Source organism: Lathamus discolor, chromosome 2 (assembly GCF_037157495.1).
Source record: "Lathamus discolor isolate bLatDis1 chromosome 2, bLatDis1.hap1, whole genome shotgun sequence".
NCBI lineage: Eukaryota > Metazoa > Chordata > Aves > Psittaciformes > Psittacidae > Lathamus > Lathamus discolor.
In genome coordinates this window covers 128,343,973-128,352,857 of record NC_088885.1, presented here as the reverse complement: position 1 = coordinate 128,352,857, position 8,885 = coordinate 128,343,973, and the positions used below count along the sequence as shown (strand labels likewise).

Here is an 8,885-nt window from a genome sequence, read left to right as displayed (position 1 = left end):
AACACAGCAAAATATACCGTCTGCAAGACACTTTGGGGTGTGATTCTGAGATGACAGAAACAGTGGTATCAGTAAGAATCATTGTTCTCACATAGTCATCGATCTGCAACAAAACAAAAGAAAACAAACAAAACAAAAAAAAAAAAAGGAAGAAGAAAAAGAAACTGTGTAGCTGCAGAAGGCACAAAAAGTGTCTGAGATACATCACGCAACAGTGGTCTCATTGAGCAATCTCGAAGCATCTGGACCAGCTCTAAGAGTATGAACTGGTCCCACCTGTGCCCAGTGTTGAGACTCGACATCTCAGCAGTTAATGGGGATAAAAAAAAAAAAAAAATCTTATTTAACAAAGAAAAAGGGAAATTCAATCTGCGTAACTTTCTGCCAATGAGGCCTATTTTGGTTAGCAAGTAGCTGGTTACTGATGGACATTGCTGTCTCAAGACAAGTACAAACCAGGCTAGTGTAGCCTAGCAACCTCATGCAAAAATTATTCTCGGAAAGGGGATTCTCATTGCAACATTGCCACAGATGCACTATCAATTGCAAGCTGAGTCGTATTTGTCATTTCACGGAGGCTCGATCTCCCCTCTCCCGTCTGAGCTAAATCCCTGTGCTTGGGCAGGTACTGTCATACATACACATCAAGAAATCCTCTTCCACCAGAGAACTAAATACAAGTAAAATAAAAATAAAAGTCTAGGGGCAAACTTTACCATGCTAGGAATAGATATGGGAAACAGTGCTATTTGTATATGTCTGTTGCAGTTGGATTCCCAGCTAAACAGAAGGCAAGAAAAATCCACACAACATCTTGTATACTGCTGACTATAATGTATGTCCGTGTTGCCTGGATACCTCTAGTGAATTACTGAGCGAGGGTGCAAGTCTTTTTCCTGGTAAGTATTAAATAAATAAAATCCCAACCTCCTACTCTGTAACAGGCAGAAGATGCACATGGAGGATTTCTGCGGCTGTGCCAGCTGAATGCCAGAAAGAGACAGATCAAGCCCTGAGAATTTTAAACCTTGTGGGTTGCCATGCCATGCTATGAACTAGATCTCATACAATACACCCAAGTTGCAGAAAAATAGTTCAAGAACTCAAAATAATGAATTCTGTCATTTCCAATAGAAGTGTGAAGGGAGAATTATGAATGAACCTTTTAAAAACACGTATGTGGAGGGAGATTGCCCTTCTACAAAATGAAAGCAGCAGGCTTCTATTTAAATGGCCCAATCCTGAAAGCGAGACCTTTCATTTTCAATTAACTTAAATTGACAATTGAGAAAGGTTTGAAAATGTTGTTGGAGCCCTTCAGTTTGATAGATTTCAGCTCTGACATTACACACAGCATTCTGACTTGATTTTCAGGGGGTGCTGTTTTAAAACTGAGAATTTGAAATGAAAAATATCTGATTCAATCAAAGCTGTTGCAAGACATTCAAATGCCTTAATCGTTAGAAATGTGTTTTCCATGTTTTTTCATCATGATACTTTATATTATGCATCATTCATTACGATACATTAGAACCTAAGAGCCATGCCTACCCGCAGCAGTATGCTATTTTGTGTTGCAGTGATACTTTCAGTGAGAAATTAAATTTTACCACAGAACATATTACCATGTACAACAGGTCACTATCTACCACCGAAAAAAAAAACTTCTTTATATTCTACAGCAGTCTATGTTACTAACCTACATTACCAGAATTATACAATATTGCATACTCTGTACCAACATGACCCAACATAGGCAAACCAAACTAATTTTCAGGCTGTATATTCACTTTTAAACACAAAAATGAAAGACTTTATAACAGCTGACCTACTTCATTAAATAAAAAATGCAAAGAAAGAAATCAGAGAAAATTTCAAAGATCACGAGCAAAAGATGAACCCTGAAATCACTGAGGAGTAAGACAGAGAGAGATCCCCTCACTGAAAAGAGTCCGTTTATCAATTTATATCAAGTACATTGCCCCTGTTACTTAACAGATATAAAAGCACAATCTGCTCAGCTCAGAACCCCATTACACCAATGATACAGTATTAAATCAGTTGTGATTATTATTGTTGTTGTAATGCTCAATTTCCAAATAAACAAAAACAGTCAGACAAAAAGTTGTTTTTTAACATCACATGGGTTACCACATTACTAGTTTTTATTTCTACATTTTTCCCAGAAAGTCTCTTTCAATTAGCAACCTGCTAGGAAGAATCAGTATTTTCTAAAGTAATGTCTTGTTTCTCGTAGCCAGAGAAAATTGATGTATGTGATGCAGATTTGTAAGTAACACTGATGATATGTGCTGGGCACCATTTTTCCACCACAGATGAAAAGAGCTTGAAGAGACAATACGATCAGTGTCTTGTAGTATTAAGTCCATATGCACAATATAAATTCTGCCGCAAAGTTTGAAGCAGAAGCTGTGTCAAACACATGGACCGAGTTCTGTTCTTGCACTACTGTAGCTGTTTGGTAAAGTCTGTGGAATCACACAGGAGTTGATTCGGAGACTCAAATTTGACCAAGCAATACTAGGCTATGTCTCGGGGAATGGGTAGAGCAAAGATGTGTTTATAGTAGAATACTTTTGTTAGGAAGCTGGCCTGGAGAGGATTTAATGCGCAAATTAGCAATAAACCTTAACTGGCCATCCAAGGAACTGGCTAGCCAGGCCACAGGAATTCCATTTTCCTAGTTGTATCTCTTGTGTTCCTCCCTGGTGGGAGGCAGGACAGAGGGCAATGGTAACTCCAAGCCACCTGAAGCTTTCCCCAGTACACTGCCTAAGGGTAATTAAAATAGCTGTCTTGGAAATGCAAACTGGACCTCTGAAATGCTCTAGTTCCACACTACTGCTACTAAGGATAAAATCTTGAGATAGAAATATTCCCCAGTCATATGAGAGAAGCTGCCAAGAAAATTATGATCTGTATTAAGGAAACACAAAGTTTGTGTTTATTGGAAATAAGTCCAAATATGTAAGCTGCTAAAATGAAACAGTAACACCATGAACAAAGGTAACAGCATCCTGATCTTGTCCTACACCTGATTGATTGATTGATTGATTGATTGATTGATTGATTTAAAATATATGTATGAAGTGAGCCTTAGGCAGCCTGGTGCACTTCAATATGAAGAGAAGGTCAGGGAGATGAGTACTGGGTAATGGAAATGGCGCTTTTAAAATTCTTTTTCCCTGTCAGTGCTTCAAGGACTGAAAGACAATGAGAAGTGTGAACTGTGTGACTACTGAGCATTTTATCCCTTTTCCCTTATCATACGACTATAAAAAGAGGAAAAGAATGAAATTACCAAAATATTGTTCATGACATTTGAAAATCACCTGCATGTATATAAATGCTTTATAAACCTCCTATCTAAGTTGTAAGAACTTCTGTTCTTAAGGAATATGGGGAATTACATAGCACTTTATAGTTTTCTTTAGCACTTAAGTGACTCGGGGACTTTGACAGCTGTGTAGCATAGTCAGTCTTGTCCACTAACTCAGTTTTAATGCACCCAGCACAAGCTAACAAAGATAGTACTACAAAGTACTCCACTGTCCTTGATAAAAAATCGCAGTAAATAAATGCATGTGCAGCACTGTAGAAGAAAAGGCCTACATAAAGGAAGGTCCAATTTAACACAGCCATAGTTTACTATGGAACAGTATTCATTGTTGCAAATGTGAAAACTGGCTTTAAATAGTGTTATTGTTGCAACCTCCTGTCCACTTCCCAAAATGCTTGACTGTACCTCCTATTTCAGTGTACAGGAACAGATGTTCAACTCACAGGTGCAAGTGACATCTGAAAGTTGGCTTTCATCAAAGGTACCCTGTAAACAGTGCACCTGCAACAATGCAATGAAACACTGGAAACACTGCTGGGTCCACCTGCAAAACTCATCCTTTGCTTGCTTTCCCCCTTTCATTTCAGACGTTTTCCTCTCTGATAATTATATAATATGTGTATAAAAAGTATTTCAGGATTCTCTATCAAGGCATCTGGCACCAGCCAAGCGCTATTACTACAGGCGGCCCTACAGTAACAAATCTGCACAGGTGATTCTGAGGGCAGAGAAATAAATAAGGGAGGCAAAACTAAAAAGACTTCAGAAAATCCTCCTAAACCCGGGGCAAAGTCGTGACTTCGGCCTCCACGGAGTCACGAATGACAGAGCACAGCCCCAGGCTGCAGCGCGACCTGTCGCCGGGCCAGGGGCCGGGGCGGCCCGCGGGGGCGCAGTAGCGCGCACCAGAGCAGTAAGCAGTGAGACTGGATTGCGCTGGGCGGCCGCGTCCGGGACTCGCACTCGTGACCCCCCGCCCCGGGGCCCGCGGCTGCGCCCGAAGTGGTGCGCTTCTTCTGGAGAGCCGCGGGCGCTGACAACAGGGGCACGTGACCAGGCGTATTGGGGAGGAAAAACACATATATTATATATACCTTAAAAAATAGAACATGTGTAACATGAAATGCCCCCCACAGCGGCTCCTGAACGCTTTCCCACGAGCAGGGTGAACTTTCCCCACCTTGCACGCTTGCCCCCTCCGGCGCGGCGGGCTGCGCAGGGTGCGCGGGGCGGTGTCACTTGGCGGCCGCCGGCGCCTCCGGCTCCCGGGAACTTACCGGCGGGGCCGCCCCGTCCCTCGGCCTCCGGCGGCGCGGTCGCGGCTCAGGGAGGCGGCATCCCCCGGGCTTCCTGCCTCCCCGCACCCCCCGGCTCCCCTCGGGCGTCCCGGCGCTGGGCTGCGTGACTTGTTTGGTGAGGCTGGCACCGTCTTTACCATATGCTGTAGAGGGAAGGAGAGAGCGTGTGTATGTGGAGATCGGGGAGGGGGGAATTAACTTTGCTCAATGGCGACAGGGCAGCAGCCTCAGCCCAAGCATCAGATCGATTTACTAAACAAACTGAAACGTGGGTGGGGATGTTAAACAGTAACCAGCAGCCTCAATGAAAACTGAAAGCCGCTCCTACCGACACCGACTGGCCCTGCAAGCAGCTCGCGCCCCGCCAGCAGGCGGGACATTTGCTCCCGGCCCGGCCCGGCCCAGTTCAGCCCGGCCCCTCTGCCCTGCGGCTGGAGGAACCCACGGTGTCGCGGAGGGGCTTTGCCCCGCAGTCCCGGTGCCCCGACTCCGCAGCAGCGCCCCCGGCTGCCCGGACGCGGAGCTGCCGGTTCCTGGACCGCCCGCGCCGGGCTGCCCTTGCTCCGCTGTTTCCCCTGGGGGAAACACCCCCAGGGCCGCCCTGCGCTGCCCCCAGGGGGCGAAACCAGCCGCCCAGCAGGGGCACCAGCTAATCGCGACCCCCGGCCGGGGGGCTGCCCCCGCTGTCCTCAGCTCTCCGCCCTGTTCGGTAGCCACAGATTTACACCCAGACCTCAAGGATGTCGCTCCCTTTGCTGCACTGAAGGTGTTGGGGGGCGGGGGAGCCCCCTATTTTAGTTAGGCCCCACGTGGTATAGAGAAACAGGACCAAATACGGGGATCGCTGCAAACTCTGGGATCCCTGCGCTAAAGACTATTCGTCGGCCTCGTAGGGAAGGTCGTGACACAAGGAAGTATTCATAAAATAATAATTGTCACTGTCCTCCGATATTGAACATTCACAGACTCGAAACAATAATTAACGCCTCGCCTATGGTATCACCAGCTCACACCCACGAAGGCATCAGGAAGAAAGGAAATAATTCAAGACACTGAAGGTGTGGTGTTGTCACTCCAAATATCATCGGGGGGGGGGGGGGGGGGGGTTCACGGAGGCGTGAGAGCAGGCTATTTGGAAGTTCCCATGTAAAAATGACTAAAGTCCCCGTGAAAAGAGACTGCCTCGCGTGGGTGCGTGAACGTGCCTGGCTCCATGGCACGCCCGTGGCAGTGATTTAACGACACTCTCGCAGGAGAGCTCTACACAGGAAGGAAATAGAAAGAAAAAAAGTATGAAAAATGTTCCCTTCCTCCGGTCTCTGAACGCGGCCCGTGACTGATCGGTTTCCCCAGTGAGGAGATCAGCGAGTTTCCTCTACTTTCGTACCGGTGGTACCTCGCCATGCTGCAGTATCTCGTTAAGGTGGCCAATTCCTCATTGCCAGAGTTTGCCAGTGGAAACTCTGGATCTAATTCCTAGGGGCTTTCGATTGTCCTTTGGAAGAAACAAAGGGAAATTTGCTTCACAATTCCCTCCCCCCCCCCATTACGAACCATTAATAACCACTGGAAATAACTGCCCAGATAGCCACAGGGAAGGTGCAAATATAACCAAAGTCCTCCGGTGTTATTTCAAAGGTGGTTTTTAAAAGACCAATAAAAGTCGCCGAGGAGTACTTCTTCCTGAGGAGTTCTTGCCCATCTCCTGCCGCAGATAAAATACTGCAGGCAAGGGCAACGCTGACAGTGAAATAAACGTTACTGCTGCTGGCTACAGCCCGCCTCGGAGCAATCCGCAGGCGCAAATACCCGTTGTAAAATAGTGACTGTCACTTACACGGGGGCTGGTTTTTACCCCTCTTCTGAGCATCTTGGCCATATGCCGTGGGCTAATAACCAGTTTTCTTAGGTGGCTACAGAGAACTGGTAGGATTTTATTTGCTATTTTAATTAGAATAAAGTTAGCATGCTAAAGCCATGTAGTCATCTGCAGCCACTGGATTTCTACACTTGCGCCTGGACGCAAGCAGATTTGATGGAGGGGGGCCTCCCAACGTTTTGATTCCAATCACCTCAGCGTATAGAAACGTTATTATTATTGTTTCTGTGGGAAAAGTACTGCTTCGTGCCAAAAGCAAATAGCTTGCAGAATAGTAAATGGAATTTCTTTCATGTGCGGGGAATATTTGAGCGTATTTCTCATCACATAAGGCCACGTTTGGTTTAACCTTAATGTAACTAGTGGTTTTCATTTCGACTTCGGCGTTTCCTTAAATGGTTTTTATGAAGTGGTTGCCTCTTTTAGTTATCAACAACGTTTTTGAGGAAGAGTGGGGGGCAGCATAGAGTCCCTTGACGGTCACCTCGCTGCCAGTACTACCTCTGAAGCACCATTTTCACGTGTCACCTCCATGATGAAATCATGCGACAGCCCGAAGAGCTGTGAATTGCCCCGGCGCCCGTATATCAGTCCTTCCTTCTTCCCCCAGGGGTGGGGCTCCCGCGTCCTCCAGTCCTGCTCCCCCCTTCATCCGCTGAGGGTGGAGCACCAAGGCACTGGGGCAGCGGCGGGGACCCTCTGCCGAGGATTCCTGAAAGCACGGGCTGGGTCATCAGGGACAGGAGATGCCCTTTTTTGCTTAGCACATCTTTCTCTAACTACATCCAGGAAGGAAGTGCTAGGAGACAGGACTGAGGTTAGGGGCAGAAACCTACGTTGCCTTTTGCAGCGGAGGTAACGAATATTTCCAGACGTCGACCTCAAGGGGGAAGTCCCAGACAGTACAGTTTCTGTGTCAATTTGGAGAAGCCCCTTTAAGCACCTGGCTGCCTCTGGCTGTGGCCGCAGCCCCTTCGTCCCCGTGGGCGCCCAATGCGGTACGCTCCCGCAGGGCAACTCTGTCACCTCTACCGGGGTCTGCCCTTCACCGACGTGCTCCAAGCAGCGTTTGTCCCCCCTCGCCCGACAGATTATTCGGAGAAAAAAGACGAGCTGCCGGGGCTCACCCTGCCGGCAGCGGGGCCGAGGCGGGCAGCCGCTCATCGCGGCAATCCACCCGGACTCCGCTCGCTTCATTCCGGTATCATTAACCCGCCGGTGAAGCACCTGTTTTGTGTGCCCTCCCTCCCTTTCTCGCTCTTCCTCCCCTGAGCTGCTTTTTCCCTGTTACTGATCCATCCCTTGTAAATCATTTATGGGGAACCAGGCACTTGTCTCCTAGCAGGAGCTTCTCTTGAAAAACTTTCCCACCTTCAGGCAAGCGCCTTTTCTTTGTTAACACGACTGATAAAGGACCCTGACGTGCCTTCAAAAAGCATCTAAACGGCCGCCGCGAACCATAGTCACTTAGGGTCACGGGGTGCTCCTGGCTTTAAAAGCACAATACAGGAAACGATCAGGACCAAACCGGTTTAAAGAAACAGCTAGTTTCATGTGGTTACCTGAAACCGTACATGGGAAACACGGTCTAATTTTACAGGTTCTGGCATGGAGCATTAGAGCTGGCTTCTGCAGAGCCCTTTCCCCCTCCCCCTGATCAGACAGCACCTGTCATTCTGGTACTAACTAATGTCTCCGTGTTTCCTTGCCTCGAAAAACAGGGTAAGAGAGAAAGTGCGTTTTTCAAAAGAAGATCAGAAACTGTAAACGCCTTAAACTCCGAATCCTGAGATTACACCGGCACCACTCGGCTAGGAACCGATTTCAAGAGCTGGAACATTAGAGAGACTGATTTAGAGGTTCTCTGGCTAAACTGTTAATTGCCAGGATTTCATGAAAGATTTTCAGACTTTGCAATCATTTATGATCCGTGCAATAAAAACTCTCTGATATGGGTAGACTGGTTCAAGGTGTAATGCAAAGATGTATTAGGTGCCCTTGGCAACTATCTGTGGGTGCTGTTTGTATGCTCCGAACACGCCCTTCACTGCAATGAACATTTCTGCAAACCGCGGGTTGGGTTGTTCATTTCCAGAGCTCTGAAGGTTCACACAAAAGAGCTATAGATTTCAGGCACGGGAATCAACTGCTTAGAAACTAACTCTAGTCCCCCGAAGAGTTCAAATGCAAGTGAGATAATTACCCTTGACGAAAAGTAAACTTCGAGGGAAATATATGCCTTTCCCCCTCATAAATGAAAAGCCCGCGAGAGAGCAGATTTGAGTATTCAGACCTGCAGTGCTCTCCTGACCCCCGTCAAGGCAGAGATTACATTATTGTCCGCCAC

The 8,885-nt window shown here is 47.0% G+C and overlaps 1 long non-coding RNA gene across 1 annotated transcript; it reads left to right on the top strand.

Moving 5' to 3' along the window:
• The first annotated feature begins 4,626 nt into the window (after positions 1 to 4,626).
• LOC136008756 (uncharacterized) lies at positions 4,627 to 8,419 on the top strand. Its single transcript, XR_010610222.1, has 3 exons — positions 4,627 to 4,774; positions 5,625 to 5,717; positions 8,260 to 8,419. It is a non-coding gene; the product is annotated as an uncharacterized LOC136008756 (long non-coding RNA).
• Positions 8,420 to 8,885: the final 466 nt, after the last annotated feature.